At 33.6% G+C, this 17,341-nt stretch overlaps 1 protein-coding gene across 7 annotated transcripts in view; it reads right to left on the bottom strand.

The window, feature by feature from the left end:
• The window catches only part of LOC126744524 (tyrosine-protein phosphatase Lar), a 1,889,525-nt gene that overhangs the window by 1,142,995 nt on the left and 729,189 nt on the right, over window positions 1–17,341 (bottom strand). The gene's annotated exons all lie outside the window — the stretch shown is intronic.

Below are 17,341 nucleotides of genomic sequence, written 5' to 3'. Positions count from 1 at the left end.
GTAGCTCTTCTAATAGCTGAGATATGGCATTTTTGATGCCCATTTTTGGCCTCAAAAACGGACGTCGAAAACGACTTTTTTAGGATTTTCAAAGTGCTCTTATTCCCTTAGTTCTGCTCGGATCCTGTTATAACCCGGTGTTTTCATAATCTAGGTGACCCAAATAAGCCGCTGGTATACTTAGTTTGATTTCGAAAAAAATCAATTTTTGGTGAAAAAATTCGATACGGGGAGGTATACCCGAAAAATGAAAAATTCCAAACTTTGAAGGTCGATATCTCGGCTTCTATGGAAGCTATCGGGAAAATTTCAACGGTTTTGTCTTAGTTTTGTTGTTCTGAATCAAACGAGACCATCCGCAAGGTCGTAGCTCTTCTAATAGCTGAGATATGGCATTTTTGATGCCCATTTTTGATTACGATTCGCTTATTAAAATTTTTTGAAACTTTGCACAAGAATTTGCCAGATTGGTCTCTTTAAAAAGTTATGTTACATTTTTTCTATAAAATGTACATGGAAGCCAATAATTGACCCCCTTAAAATTTACATGCGTTTTCCTATGTTCCGCTCGGCGACGCTTGTTGACACATCCAGTTTGTTTGTTATTTGTAAATAGTTTTTTGTGCTTTTTATATAATGTTGTCCTGGAAAATAGGCCGCTTTATTTACATTATCAGAACAATCCCCACAATCGGATTTTAAATTTAAATTCAGCAAGACGTGCCGCGACAGAAAATATTGGAATCAGTATGAGTTTTTCTGTAAATATTCCCGTTAAAAATGTTCTATTAAAAATGGCGTGTTATTGAGTATGTTTCAGAATTATTTAGAGTTGAAGGCTATATATTTTAACCTAGAAAGGGAAATGTTTTTTTTTCTTTTTCAGAATTAAACCAAAAAAGAAATTATTAAACGTATTCAAATATTTTTAAATTTACTTCAATTGAACTAGGTCCGCATACCGTAAATAAATACTACCAAATTAATCAAATATTAATCAAATTATATATATATATATATATATATAGGTAGTATATATATATATATATATATATATATATATATATATATATAGATCGCTAGATATATATATATATATCTAGCGATCTACTAATAAAATGCCTAAATTGTTAATTTAAAAATGGTACCTAAACAAAACTATATTCAAATCACACATTTTTTTTTTTTAAAGTTTAATTATTGTAATTTTTTGAATACTAAAATAGATTTAATAATTAATAATAGTGTTAACATAGTGAGGTTTACTACATAAGGGAATTTTTTTTGATAGTTTTTCTTGGTTTTCTATTTTCGTGAAAGGTCACTAATTGGAGACTGAAATTTTAAAAGAATACAATAGCAATCTTTATTAATTGTTTTAATAACATAGTCATTAATTAGAGACACTCAGTATATCAAATAATATTCAATAGCATAAAGTAAAAACAGATACTATTAAATTAAAAAACGGTCTCCCATATGCCATGATAATTTTTAAATTTTTTATAGCGTTTCATGTCACATTTCGCCAACAATAGACACGCAGTCAGTTCAGCTCTGCTTCGGTTTAAATTAATTTTTTTTAAAAACTAAAAAAATCAAATAAAATGTAGTATTTTTTCTAAATAAGCCAACAAAGATGTGGTCTCATAGTAGGCTTTCATAATTAAATGTATAATATTAAGTATACTTATAACGAATTTCCATTGTACAAACAAACCTACAAAAATAAATATATATTATTTTTTCTATAAATTTGTAGTCCTGAAGAAGAAAATAAAAATTTTCGTAAGCTTGGTGGTAACTTAAAAAAAGCATTTTATTTTAACAATAGCCCTTATCAGGACCAATACCTTAAGAATATTGATAAAAAAATTTTTTTTTTAAATTTGTTATTTTACTAGTCGGCCAAGACTACCCTCTCTCTATACCGGTACCTATATATATTGAAATATTGATACAAAACAATAGTGGCTAAATTATTTGTTTATCCAAAACAATAGTGGTTTATTATGATGTCTGGCCATAGTACGGGCCAGTTCAAACGATTGATACCTTTGGATTCCAGATACTCATTTACAGCTCTGATGCGCTGTCGAGCGTTGTAATCGATAATAATGAAAGCCTCATCAATACCTCCTCGCTATAGTCTGACGTAAGGGCTATGCCTCATGTAATTGTCACATCAAGTCATTGTGCATTAAAAGTAAATAAATTCTGATACTTAAAATTATGAGCAAGCTGGGCAGCTCTTGTTGTATTCTTAAAAATCGGCGACACCTCAAACCTGTTGCTAGTATTTGAATCTGCAATGTAAAGACCGATACTTCCAAAGAATCATACATATCTCTTTGGAGTGCTGGAGTGCTATTGCCATAGTAGCGTTTCTTTGGGTGTTTAAGTAAATATAACGGTTCTGTTGTTCATTAGTTTACGCCTTCTACCCCTTCTCGGTACATCATAAGGAGAATTCTTCTGGAGATACCGACCTCAAGTTCAAGACACATCACTTTGCCAAACCCTAACTCGATTAGCCACAAACTCTTAAGAATGGCCTTCTTCAAGTAAAGTCATTATACAAGTAAGGTCATATTCTTGCACGGTCACTTACGACTTGTCGAAGCATCTTTTTAAGTGAACTCGTAAATGCAACTCTCTTAAACTTGCCTCACAAAAAAATTGCGAACACTAAGAAAATTCTTCGTATAAAGAAAAGGTGATGCAAAAGTTTTAACTGAGATATTAGAAAATATTTCTCTACATTATTTTGAGGATAAAGATGGAGATGGTGCTATTTAAACTTCCTACAAAATGATATCCTCACTTCTAGTGAATTACTATTTAGTGGAAGCGGTACTCTTAAAATCTAAAAGGCAAATAATCATCCAACAAGACGGTTGTCCAGCATTGGATTTTTTGGCTGTCAGAAATTGCTTAAACGACTACTTTCCCAAGACGAAAACTTTCCTTGGTAAAAAGATAAGAACGGGAGAAGAGTTGGTTGTCAGAATCAATCAGGCATTTGACAGTAAAATAAGAGATGATGATAGAGGCTCTAATTCTGAGAATTGGCTAGACATCGGCATGAATGATGCACTAACTAAGCGTATTAAAAAAATGTAAACGATCAAAGCATATTTATTTAATTTTTTTGAAGTATTTTTTTTCAATGTAAAATTATTTTTCACATTTCAACATCCTTATTTTTCTTTCACTTAACACAGATTGGTGGATTTCGTGGTATTTAATTAAATAAATATTCGAAAAAACAAAATAAACTCAGATACCAATTGTAACTAGCGCTGTATCACCGATTAGGTGTAAAATTTTTGTGTATAAAAAGGTGCAAAATGATAATCTGGATCAAAGAAAAACTAAAATTTACTAAGAAATAGCAAAACATTATATGAAACGAAACCATATTTTAAAAATGCATTTCACTTTTCATAACCCTCCAAAAGAGAACATACCATTTCGAAAATGCTTACTATAGGTCATACATACTTAACCTACTCATAGATTTTAAATATGTTTGTTATTACTTCAAAAAATATGCTTATATGACAATCCATGACAATCATAGCGAGAACATGAAACCAAATGTAGAAAAAGCTACAGTCATGTTTCAGTTTGTAAAACTTTTAAATATATATGAGAATAATACAAATAATTTATCTTTAGACGATATAGAGGGTGCCTCCGATTAAGTCGGCACTATTGGTATCTTTGTTAATATTTAAGATACAGGGTCGGTTAAATTAGTAAACTAGTAGGATTTTTCCTGTTGATTAAAATGTTGAAAACAGAAAAAAAATTGAACATCGCATTTTCGAGAAAATGTGAAAAATGTACTTTTGTTAAACGGAATCCCCTGTATATTTTTACATAAATCAAAAGATAATAATTTTCTTAATAAAAAAGTTTATTTACACTAATAGCCTTAACCTAAAAATAACGAAGTTATAGCGATATTAATAATTTTGTCAAATTTAGGCAAGTTGGCTTTGAAATAAATAACATCAAGTAAAACTACTAATTTACAATAAATGAGCAAAAACATCGCCATCGTATTCAATACATTTCTGAGCACACTTAAGCACACGTCTTGCAACTTTTAAGATTGATTTTCTATCTATTGATCCAATTATTTGCCTAATATGTGTTGAAGTTCATCAACGGTTCTGTATTTTTTTATACACTTCATGTTTTATGAAACCCCAAAAATAAAAATCTAGAGAAGTTACGTCTGGTGACCTAGGTGGCCAACGAGTCGGGCCACGTGTCGCAATCCATTTATCGTCAAACAGTCTATTAAGTAATATTCTTACATTATTTAGTTGATGGGGACGTGCTCTATCCTATTGAAAATAGATTTGTTGCCGTCTCTCCAAGTTAACATTATCCAAACAATCTTACAGCGCTCCAGATAATATGAGATCAACATATCTCCTTCCAGTCAAAGTGCCATCATAAAACACAAGTCCTATTACTTGGCTTCCTATTAAGCCGCACCAAACGTTTATACTAAATTGATTTTGAGGATTTCTGGGATCAGTAAGAAAAAGATTTTCTTAGGACCAATAGTGTACATTTTTACGGTTAAACATACCTTTGTTTGAAAAATTAGCTTCGTCGCTCCAAATTATACGATTTAAAATATTATCATTAGCTTCATATGCATTACATAACCAGTTGCAAAAAGCAAGTCTTCTTTCGTTATCGCCAGGCAGCAATGTTTGTACTGGTCGATTGTAGATTGAGAAGGGAGTCGTTTCGGCTGATCCGCCGCTCAGCACTGCTACCTGTGAGATATTTTGTGCATAACTCTACTTGTCTTAGTTTGTCTCAAAAAGTCTTAGACTTCTGCCGTACAAAGCTATATTTTTGGGAGGTAGTTGTCCCACTTCTTGAGGTGTTGGTTGTACCCCTTCCAGGTACTTGAGCCTCTTGCAGAGTTGGGTCGGGCATTCACAGAGCAGGTGTTCTGCTGTTTCTGTGGCATTGCTGCAGAATCTACATTGGTCGTCCTCTGTTATACCTATTGCCTTTAGGTGATATTTCACTGGGCAATGACCGGTTAGGAGTCCGACTGCTGTTCTGATGTCTGATCTGTTCATGTCTAGGAGCTGTTCAGCTCTTTTTCTAGAAGTGGTTATAAACTTTTTTGCCTGTCTTAGTCCTGGTGCTCTTCTCCAGTGCGACAGCAATTGTTCTTTTTCCCACCTGTTTAGGTCTTCGGTGATGTGGGTCTTCATTAAACCACAGTATGGCTCTGGACCATAGTATGGTGTTTGAGCCCCTTTTTTTGCAAGGCGATCGGCTTCTTCGTTCCCCTCTATACCCCGGTGGCCAGGTAGCCACATTAGTGTTACTTGATTCTTTGTTTTAAGACGCTTTAGGGTTTGTTTGCACTCCCAGACTAGCTTTGAATCACATTTAAAAGCTTTCAGGGCCTTTACAGCAGCTTGGCTGTCTGATAGTATAAATATGTGTTTTCTTTGGAGGCCTTGGTTGATGCACTCTTCTGCACATATGTCTATGGCAAGCACTTCAGCTTGAAAGATGTTAAGGTATTTGCCCAGTGACTTTGAGATCTTAATGTTAGGGCCTGACACGCCCAGTCCTGCTCCTTCTGTTAGTTTGAAACCGTCTGTGTACCATAGCGATGCATTGTCGGCTTTTGGTACTTCTTTTTTCTCCCATGATTGGCGATCATCTATGATCACTGCGAATGGAATTTCTAGATCGAGCATGGCCGTTATGTGGTCACGTGGTTTGCTGGCATTTTCCAGTTTAATTTCTTCGAGGATGCGCAGGTGACCACTTAAATCCCCAGGCTTGAATTTGCCGGTTTGGAGAAGCCTGTGAGCACTGTTAATTGCCTCTTTTTTCACGCTTATGTGAAGTGGAGGCATGTTTAGCAGTGTCTCTAAGGCTGTGGTAGGACAAGTAGACATTGCCCCGGTTATTCCTAGACATATTAGCCTTTGGACTTTGTTTAATTTGGTCTGTGCGGTTGTTTGTTCGGTCTTCGGCCACCATACCAGCGAAGCGTATGTGATGATGGGCTTAATGACTGTTTGGTAGATCCAGTATACCATTTTCGGTTTTAGCCCCCATGTCTTGCCAACGAGTTTGCGGCATGTCCAGATTGCCACTATGGCTTTGGAAATGGTCTTGTCTAGATGATTGTTCCAAGTTAGTTTGTGGTCCAAGGTAAACCCCAGGTATTTCACCTCGTTAGAACATTTAGAGTTCCGTTTAATATAGGTGCTCTGAGTTCTAGCTTCCTTCTTCTGGTAAACGGCACTAAAATTGTTTTTCTAGGATTTAAAGATAATCCTTCAGTTTCGCCCCAGTTTTGTATAGTATTTAGGGCACTTTGCATTCGATTCGATATTAAGCCCTCGTGCTTGCCCCTAACTATTACTACCAGGTCATCTGCGTAGCCTAGAACTGTGAATCCGGATCTACTTAATATGTTAAGAATTTTGTTTACTACTAATGTCCACAGTAGAGGTGACAGAACCCCTCCTTGGGGACATCCTTTTACTGTGGTTACTGTTGCTGTCGCTCGGAGCGGTGCTTGAGCATTGATCCTGTCCACTTTACGATGGGGGCCTCCACCCCCCAGTCTTGCAAGGCTTTTGTTATGGACAGGTGTGAGGTATTGTCGAATGCTCCCTCTATGTCAATGAATGCAGTAAGAACAATTTCTTTGCAGTCGTTTGACCTTTCTATGTCTCTTACGAGGCAGTGCAGTGCACTTATTGTAGATTTGCCTGCTTGGTAGGTAAATTGTCTAGGGTGGAGCGGTGTTCTAGAAAGAGTTACGCTTCTTATGTATTGGTCGATTGCTTTCTCCATTGTTTTTAGAAGAAAGGAGGTTAGACTAATCGGGCGATATGATTTTGCTTCGTTTTCAGGACGACGCCCCGTTTTTGGTATGAATATTACATTAGCCTCTCTCCAAGCTAGTGGTACGTGTCCTAAAATGAGGCTGGCTTTAAAGATTTTTTGTAGGTGTACTTTTAGTATCTCATAGCCTCTTTGTAGCAGAGCTGGGAAAATTCCATCTTTGCCTGGAGATTTGTAGGGCTGTACTGGTCGATACTTATATGGCACAAATTTGTGCTTCCTTAAGACCCGCCAAATTGTTACTAAGCTCACACCGTAAGCTCTTGCTAAATCTCTAGTTGAGTTTTCCATATGAGCTTCAAAATATGCCAAAATAGAAATTTCAACATCCTCGCTTACTATAAATTGGTTCCTTCTTCTAGTTCTTTTAAACACGTTTTCGTTACTTCTAAATTTTCTGTAGAGAATTAAAAAGTATCTACAGTTTGGCAAGTTACGAGTCTGGAATCTCTGGCGGTACCCTTCTAGCGCTCTGTCACTATTTTTTCGACATACATTCTAACATATCACATTTTTTAATATGCGTAAAAGGCATTTTACTAATTTAGATTTTACAAAAATCACAAACTTTGCTAACATGTAACTGTCAGTATTTCTTTATTTAATAAAATCTCTACGGCTACTGTCATTTTGTTATTCAAACAATGATTTATTTGTTTTGCTCTCAAAAAGTTCAAGGCCAACTTGTCTAAATTTCACAAAATTATTAATATCGCTATAACTTTGTTATTTTTAGGTTTAGGCTATTAGTGTAATTAAACTTTTTTATTAAGAAAATTATTATCTTTTGATTTATGCAAAAATATACAGGGGATTCCATTTAACAAAAGTACATTTTTCACATTTTCTCGAAAACGCGATGTTCAATTTTTTTTCTATTTTCACCATTTTAATCAGCAGAAAAAAATCCTACTAGTTTACTAATTTAACCGACCCTGTATCTTAAATATTAACAAAGATACCAATAGTGCCGACTTAATCGGAGGCACCCTGTATATTAGCCAAATAGTCCTGTTACTGACGCGCCTATCATATCAAATATGTGTGAAATTTGGGTATTTATTGGAAAAATGCAAAAGTTGCAATAAAAAATGTAAAATGGATTTCAAACTATATACTCTTGGCTTAAAATTTTCGAAATCAAGTCAGCCCTTTTTGAGTATGCTATACAATAAATAGCTTTCAAATTTTAGACAATTAGGCATAGTTCTCACGTTTATTTAAAAGTGATACATTGCATCTATATGGCGCAATATATTTCTATTTCACTTTTATGATTTTTGCAGGTATATAAAGAAAAACTTAAAACTGCAAAATCTTAACGAATAAAAATTCTATTTCAGCGAAGTCGATGCCATTTAAAAGAGGAAGTAATTTATAGAAGATTTGTATGTTCTGTATGAATCGAAGTGTATTTTTTTTGTAAAAAATAAATATACCTTTTCAGAAATAACCTTAAAACTATATGTGTTTTTTATTAGATTTAGCTTTTATGTCAAAGTACCTCAGATCTGTAGATATCAATGGATAGAGCCTGCCTACAGTTTTGGGTTTTTTATTCCATTACTTTTTGTAAGGCGAATATGAAGTCTTACCTAAAAAAAAAAGGAAAAATTATTAATTTTTGTTACAAAGTAAATGTTATGTTAATACAATGTTATAAGAAAACTACATATAAATTAACAAATTATTTAATTACGGCCATTAGTAAAAAAGCAAGACAAATTTTGAATTATTTAAATACGCAGAATAAAACAATGATAAAATATATACTTATTTGTAACAAGTTGAGAGTAGATACACCTATTATACTGTATTTTAAATATGTAGAGAGTAATAAAATTAAATTATCCCAGAGTTTTGGGGTTCCCATGGGCGTAGGTGGTAAACTTAGTATCTAGGTAATGAATAAAGCTAGAAAACAGGTAGGATTCGAACAGTATAAGAAGGGTACAAGTAGGTGAGATTCTTAAATGTAACCAACTAACATATATTAGCATAATGTTTAATATACTAATTTAACAGATAATATATAATTCATTATACCTTCTCCAGGTAATCTGGTGAATGTAAATTAGTCAGTATGACTGGTAAGAAAGACACAAAGTATAAATATTTCTCCAAAAGTATTGGAACTATTGGCTGTAACGCCATAGTATTATATATATCATACAGATAATACATGTAACACAACGGCGTATATACAGTGCTTTTCTTTGAAGTCCCCCCCCCCATTTATTTTTTGAACGGGTCAAAAAAATTTTTTGAAACTTGGCATAAGTAAATTGGTCTATAGATACTATTTTTCACTGTAAACTAGGTAGTTGTAAATTCCAAGATGGCGACTGGGCGACATCTTGAGAAAAAATTTTAAATAGAAAGGGGGGTCGTGTGGTACCTCATTTTAAAGGTCTCAATGAGTACTTTATAACCCTGAAATATTAGACCCATATCTTAACTCGTTTCAAAATGGCGGCCTAATAAAAAAGTATTTTTTTTTATTTTAACATTTTACATTTTTATGATTTTTGAATAGGTAAAAATCAGTGTACGAAAATAAATGCGTCACTATTTTATTTTGACATAAAAACGACAGTTCTAAATGTCAAAATAACACATAAGCACCATCTTGAATAAATGCATTAAATAGAAATCTTGTGTTACCTCATTTAAAAGGTTTTATTGAGTACTTTTAATATTTATTACATGGACTCGGTGGACTTCGTTTTGACCTGTCTAAAAGTAACAGCCAAAAAAATACACTGTTGCGATTTTATTAACGTTTTTAATAGAATACAATGAAATACTAATTTACAATTAGTAAATAAACAATTTATCAAAAGAAAAACAATATTTAATTTAAAAGATGCTGGAAATGATTTCCTTGTACCTCTTGACACATAAATAACCTATCTGAAAATTCACGTCGAACATTTTCAAATACATCTGCCTCAATATTCTGACAAATGTTAGTGGTTCTTTGTCGTAGCTCAAAAATTGAGGCAGGTTCTGTTTCGTATACCTTTTGCTTTAGGTATCCCCACAAAAAAAAGTCTAGCGGCGTGAAATCTGGTGACCGAGCTGGTCATTCAATAGGACCCCGACGACCTATCCACTGATAAGTATACCTATCTGCTGATAAGTATAAAAAGTACATAGTAGTACCCTTATTGATCCAATTTTTATCATCCAACCCGAATATCGTCACTTCCTGTGGTACATTGCCTACCAATAATTTGTCAGACCATGAGTTAGTATTATTAGAAATTAATTTGTAAACATGTAAGCCGCCACCAAAATTCATTAAATATAGGTGTTATAAAAATTTCGATATACGCGCATTTTAACATGACCTTCATAGAGCAAATTTGTTTAAAATTTTGCAAACTCATAAAATCGACGAAAAAAGTAAAATACTTAATAAAACAATTTTGGCCCTTTTTGAAGTTCATGCTTTATTAAGGGAGGTTTAAAGTCTCAAAAAAACCGTCTCCGTGGCTTAATAACAAGGTCGTTAATGACATAAAATAAACGAAACTTAGCTTTTACAACAATTTAAACAAAACCGCTCAACTGAAAATCGCCTCTTATACAACCAACCTCGTAACAACGTAGTTAAAATAGACTAAAACCTGGAAATCTCTATCCAAGATGGGCGATACGACTTTCAAAAGCTACAACTTGCCTTCTCATCTATCCAACCCTGATTCTATAAATCATTATTTTGGATCATTTTTACAGAATATTTTTACCAAAGGTACTGAAAAAATCAACTTTTACAAAAATAATACATGAAACAAAAACAGAAGCTATCCATAAGGCCTACCGCACACTGGCAACTTTAGATAGGCAACTTATTAATCATAAAAATAGAACACAATAATATTTATGATCTGCCGCACACAGGTGATTATTTAGTTGCGGCAACTAAAAAATTCCAACCTGTTGGATTCTTTGAGAGACGAAACAGTTGCTGATAAAATAGAACAAGCTTGTTTTAAACGGGATCGCGCTCACTGGTGATTTGCTTTGAAAAAAGTTGCTTTGTAGTTAATATTTGTCGATAAGCCGGCAAATTACAACAAAAATGGCTGCTATAGATGTTGAATTACTTATTACTGAAGTCGAAAAACGACCAGCATTGTACAATACGAAACAAAAAGAATATTCAGATAAAAATCTAAAGAAAAAATTATGGACTGAATTATGTGAAAAATTCATTGAGAATTGGAATGAACTTGGGGATAAGGAAAAGAATGAAATAGGTAAGTTTTACCAAATTATTTTATGTTTATCAAGTCACAGATTCAACATACCTACAGAATTATTCAAACATATACAGGGTGTTTTTAAATTTGGGGTTTACATTTTACCACTATATAGAATGTAAGAAAATAAAAACTTTTATAAGAATAAAATTTTGTCCAAAAAGGTCTTGATTCTGAGATACAGGGTGTAAAAATTTTTCATTTTGCTAGGAGACTAAGCAATTTAGGTCATCTGTTTATAGGAACTTTTGTTCTTATTTTGACCTACAAAATGTCGTTTTTAAAGCACAAATTATAAAAGTTTTTTTTTAACAATCGATTTCTCGGTTATGAATGAAAAAACATGTTTAATAAAAATGGCCTAAAAAATTACAAATTTTTGTTCTGCCAAATAATAAAAATATTCATTGCATTTAAATAAAAAATAAAGTTTTTTATAATCACATTTTTTATCATCGAAATTGCTTTCCTCCAAAATACAGTGTGTTTAAGTTAGCAAAATGTAAAACGTGAAGACCCTGTATCTCAGAAACAAGACAATTTAAGGCAAAATTTTATTCTTATAAAAGTTCTTATTTTCTTGCGATCTATATACTTAGTGTTAAAAGAAAAACCTCAACTTAAAAAACACCCTGTATATTCACAAAAGACCAGAACATAAATTTTTAAATCTTATCATATTGCCAAGGAACAGACCCTTGAGGAGAAATAAAGTAATTTGCAATATAATCTCTAACTGTATACCCTGCATTGTTGCTCCTTAGACCAAGAGCAGGAATATCTTCCAATGGACATTCATAAAAGGTGTCTTCAAAATTTAGTCCATCAAGTTTTCTCACATAATTGTGTAAAATACAGCATGCTTTTGTAATGGAGTCGCTAAATTCAACTTGGGTATCTAGAGGCCTGTGGAGTATACGCCACTTGTTGGCTAAAATTCCAAATGTGCCCTCGAAAGTCTATAATTAAAGATTCGTTGTTTTACGGTTAAATTTCTGCTTGGATATGGCCTCAAAACGAATTTTGAGAGAGCAAAAGCTTCATCTCCCACGAGCACAAACGGCATAGCTTTTCCATTTTCATCATTAGGAAGATTTTTTTCATTCGGAATATTTAATTCCTTCTTGTCAAGCAAATGCGAAAATGCCGATTGTTTAAATATGTTGAAATCTTTTTATTCTAATATGTTTCCCGTCTACTGCTCCGATGCAATTGGGAAATTGTGTTTTCTCATTAAACTCATTGGAAACTCTTCCAGTCATCATCATCCGGTTTTGGCATATAGAGTGGCACCAAACATTCCCAAAGTTTCACACATGTGTCTTTTACAATTTTTCGTATCGTTGTAATTCCAAGTAAATATTCATAATGTAGTGATGCAAAGCTATTTCCCGTTGCTAAATACCTAAAAAAAAATTGTCTAATATACATCATGTTTTATACATCATATCATATACATAATGTTTTTTTAGGTAACGAGTTACAAAAAAGATGGAAAAATCTTTGGACATGTTTTAAAAGAGAGTACGATGCTCAAAAGAATATTGCCTCTGGTTCTGGGGCTAAAAAGAGAAGGATATATCTTTACTTTGAGCAGCTTTTATTTCTGCGGGATTCTATAGAAAGCAGAATTAGTTACAACAGTCTCGAACAAGGTACTGATGATGTGGAAGATAACACAGAAACCAGAGAGGAAGAATCAGAAGCTAGTGAAGCTACGCAACTTCGTACTGGTGCCAAGACTGACCATTCTAGAAAGAAAATTTACCAAAAGAAAACTCATCAGAAAACATATGAGGAATCTCTGCTTCAGATTTTGAGGAAAAAAAAGGATACAGAGAATGAAATTGACGAAGATAAATATTTTCTTTTGTCTCTACTCCCTTTATTAAAAAAATCAAGGACCAAATCGAAGACCAAAAATTTATTGCACGAACAGAAATCCTGAATGTGATAAGACGCGTTCGTATGTCGGGAAGCGGCCAAAATCAAATTCCCCATGAAGCAAATGCCTTGCACCACCAAAATACTGCCAAAAGTCTTGCTGTAAATATTCCTTCAACTAGTGCAGAAGGATCACATTATGGAGATGATAGAAATAGTTCTTTGCACTCGCCAACATATTCCTACCACCAAGAAGGTTATAACAATGTTATACAAAGCAGCAATCGCAATCCAAGCTATACTGCAGCACAATATATTTCAGACTTTTCCGCAGGACAGGTACAGGTTTATGCAAATACGTCCCAACAGCAAATTGATGATGAGTCAGAAATGTCGTCTCTGCTTGAATTACATTAAATGCTTATAATACTAATATATTTCTTCGTAATAAATATTTTTCGATAAAATGAGTTTTTTCTTACCTTAGAGTTACGGCCAATCTTTCCTGTGGCGGCACAGCCATTCGTAATTGTGTATTCTGGTATGAAATATGAGGACCTATCAACACCAGAAGCTCATCAAAGCTTCGAGTACTCATACAGAAATAATTAAAAAATTTATTTGGATGTTCCCTCAAGTGCTGAACAATTTATAAAATTGCCCATCTAGAAGTCTTTTACTTATCAGAGGATGGACCCAAAATTTTCGCTTTCCTTTTTGATGACGTTTTTTTAAAATCAAAGCACAAACGCACGCTGTTTCTAGGAAATCCATTTCGACTGAGGTTGCGGAGCAACTATTCAGTCATCATTGGGCGTTGTAAATAGATTTGCAATAATTTTTAGTGACTAAACTATTTAATCGCCGAGATTAAAAAGTTGCCAGTGTGCGGTAGGCCTAAAGCTATACACTCAATAAAAACAAATGCGCAAGGTACGGATGATATACCTATTTCGATGTTAAAGTTATGTAGCCCCTACTTAGACACCTATATTCTACATACAGTGTGGTGACTTTAACTGGAATAAATTCAGTTAAAACTAATCAAAATTCATCTCGCAAAATTCCTGAGACACGTCGATTTTTGTTTATTTTTTTTAACATTTCAAGATAGTTTTTGTATTTTTTCACCTACAGGGGGGGTCCAAATTAACCCAAACTTTTTTTTTTCAAATGGAAAGCCACTTTCTTTAAACTCTCATTGAAAAGAGCCCTTTTTTCTAATTAAATTTCCCTATTTACTTTTGTGATTATCTAAAGGAGAAATACGAAAAAAAAAACATTAAATTATTAAAAGTCTCGGAATATTTTGTGTTGCTTAATTTTTGGCGTGTTTGTTTATTTTATTGGTATCGAGACATTTCCTGACATTGTTGTAGTGTCACTGTTAAAGTGAATTTCAACCAGTTGTTAAATAAGTTAACTTATATTGAAAAAATGCCTTATTTATCCGATTCCCACAAGATTGAAATCTTAATGATGATTGGTTATGGGGACAGAAGTCGTACTCAGCTTGAGGTTGTCCACTTATTCAGGCAGAAATATCCAGATTTGCCACCTATTAACCAAGGTACGGTTAGTAAAATCGAAAGCAGATTTCGAGAAGTTGGGCACGTGAGGGATGTTTCAAGACAAAGGTCTTCTAAAATCGTTTATAACACCCAGTAAATGTATTGTTAGCGATGAAAGAAAATCCGGTAACTGCAGCCAGAAGAGTAGCTCGCGAAAACTGTATTCATCATAAATCTGCGCTAAAAATTTTAAAAAGTGCAAACAAACGACCTTATAAAATGCAACCCGTTCAAGAGTTATTGAAAGACGATCCAGATCGCAGAGTTCAGTTCTGTGAATTGATGATGAACGCCATTGACGAAAATCGCATATCTTCGGAGTGGATCCTTTTTTCTGATGAGACTACATTCACCCTAAATGGCCATGTTAATAAGCAGAACTGTCGTTACTAGTCTGACGAGAATCCACACTGGGTAAGGGAAACGAATACACAATATCCCCAAAAAACTAATGTTTGGGCTGGCATAATTGGCGGCAAGTTATAGGGCCCATATTCTTCAATGATACTTTAACTGGGGAAAGATATCTAGAATTTCTTGAACATGAACTAGTTCCAGTCTTACGTGTCTTATATCCGAGTCAGTTCGATCCAGACTTGTATGATGAAAGAATCTGGGTGCAACAAGATGGTGCTCCCCCACATTGTGCCCGTAATGTACACCAGTATTTAGTTAACAAATTTCCAAACAGATGGATTGGTAGAAGGGGTGCAATCGAGTGGCCGGAACGTTCTCCCGATCTCACCCCACTTGATTTTTTTTCTGTGGGGACATTTGAAAAGTCAAATTTATATGAGCAAACCAGGAAACCTAGACGAACTCAAAGAACGTATTAAGCAAGAAATCCGACAAATGAGCCGCTCAGAGGAAAAGTGGTATATGTCAGTATTTTTTAATTTTTGAGTTATACCATTAATTATGTTTCTACTGGTCTAATATATTCAGTCAAAAACTGGTATAAGTCAAAATTTTAACTTAGCTAAGATAAGAGCTTTCTAACGTTATTCCTCTCAACATAATGGATTCGTTCGCTGGAATAGTGGTATAAGTCAAGGCACCACGCTGTTCAACTTACCTGTCTCAACTTACCTATTGATATTTACTTTTTGCACACGAAAGGCATGTGAACGCGACAGAATTTAATTCAAATACGAATGAAAATCAAACGGATAAGAAAATGGGTAACTGTCAATGTAGCTAAGATACACAAGTAGTGACATCTTTTGACTGGACAAAAAACCGGAGCAAATTCGAATGTCTTACTATTCCCCGTGTCTCACTGTTACCCAGTTGCCCCTAAATAAATTTAAATATAAATTTAGGGAATATCTATTTCAAAAACAACCGTAGGAGGGCATACCATCATGTACATTGTACATACAGTCTTTTAGCCTTAGATTTTATATGAACCAACAAGATCCTTATTATTTTATACAATTTATTGTTTAATCATATTTGATTTTAAATGGGCTCCTGCATCCATAATCTTATATATTTTTAATATCAAATTAAAATACGTATTATTTTATTAATCTCTTCCGGCAAGACTCAATAAAATTCATTATTGTTTAACCTATAAGTATTATATTATAGTTTTATAGAATAGAATCTTAATTTTATTATTATTAATTTATGTAATTAAAAGAAAATATTATGATATACCATTTTTTCTTTTTGTGGTTAAGTTAGAGTAGCCCTTAGGGCTAGACTTCGCCATTACTTTAAAATCTTGTATTTATAATGTATATTTATTGAAATAAAAGTCTTTAATATTATTATTATTATTAAATTAATTATTGTTTATTAGTTTACGTTTTTTAAAAATGACTGATTGAATTATAACTGGTTAAAACTCAATTAAAACAAAATTGAAAGGTTTAATGGTTATATTACTTCTGGTATAAGACAAGAATGCTAGTCCAGTAAGTTACTGTAACGATTCGATGGGATAGTGACGTCGTATATTTAATATACTAAGTGGCCGATGTTGAGCTTATATAATTGTATGAAAGAGGATTTTCACATGTTGACCGACGTAAATGAAACATTCATACGACAAAAGACGTATGTTACGTCATTCCAACACAATACGTTAATACACATTTCACTCTCATGAAAAAAAAGGTAACCATGGATGGCACTAATTTGATCGATGCCAACCCCCTGTGCACACGAGAAGCGATATAATATTCACTCCAAGATTTTCCACGGCATAATAAATAAATGACGTATTGAAAAAGCAATATGTGATTGATATACGCTGCGGTTTCGAGCGATAACAATGGAATTTTATTAGGGGTTTACTTTAGCCAGATTGGCTGGGCGAGGGGGATGATCGACCCATACGTGCGCACGTAACTCCTTTCTTACCCCCGGGAATCGTTGTTTCAGAAAACGAGGGCCTTTATTAAAAACAAACACATTTACCGGGGCAAGATGGATTTATTTTTCGAGTAGAACGTGTTAAGTGAACATTTAAAATGTTGCCTTAGGGGATGGGATTTTAGCCAGAGCGCCCGTATGCCAGGTAATGTTTAGGTAATGTGTCTAGTGTTTTATTTTTTTTTTAAGAAGGTAAAAGCTTTGGAAAAGCTGCAGTGGATTTCCGGAGAAAAGCTTTTGTTTGCTTGCATGTTATGGAAAAAAATTAGAACCTCACGCTAGGGGTGTGAAATTCTGATAACTTTATGCCATCATATA

Source organism: Anthonomus grandis, chromosome 1 (assembly GCF_022605725.1).
Source record: "Anthonomus grandis grandis chromosome 1, icAntGran1.3, whole genome shotgun sequence".
Taxonomy (NCBI): Eukaryota; Metazoa; Arthropoda; class Insecta; order Coleoptera; family Curculionidae; genus Anthonomus; species Anthonomus grandis.
This window is presented reverse-complemented; position numbering and strand designations above follow the sequence as displayed.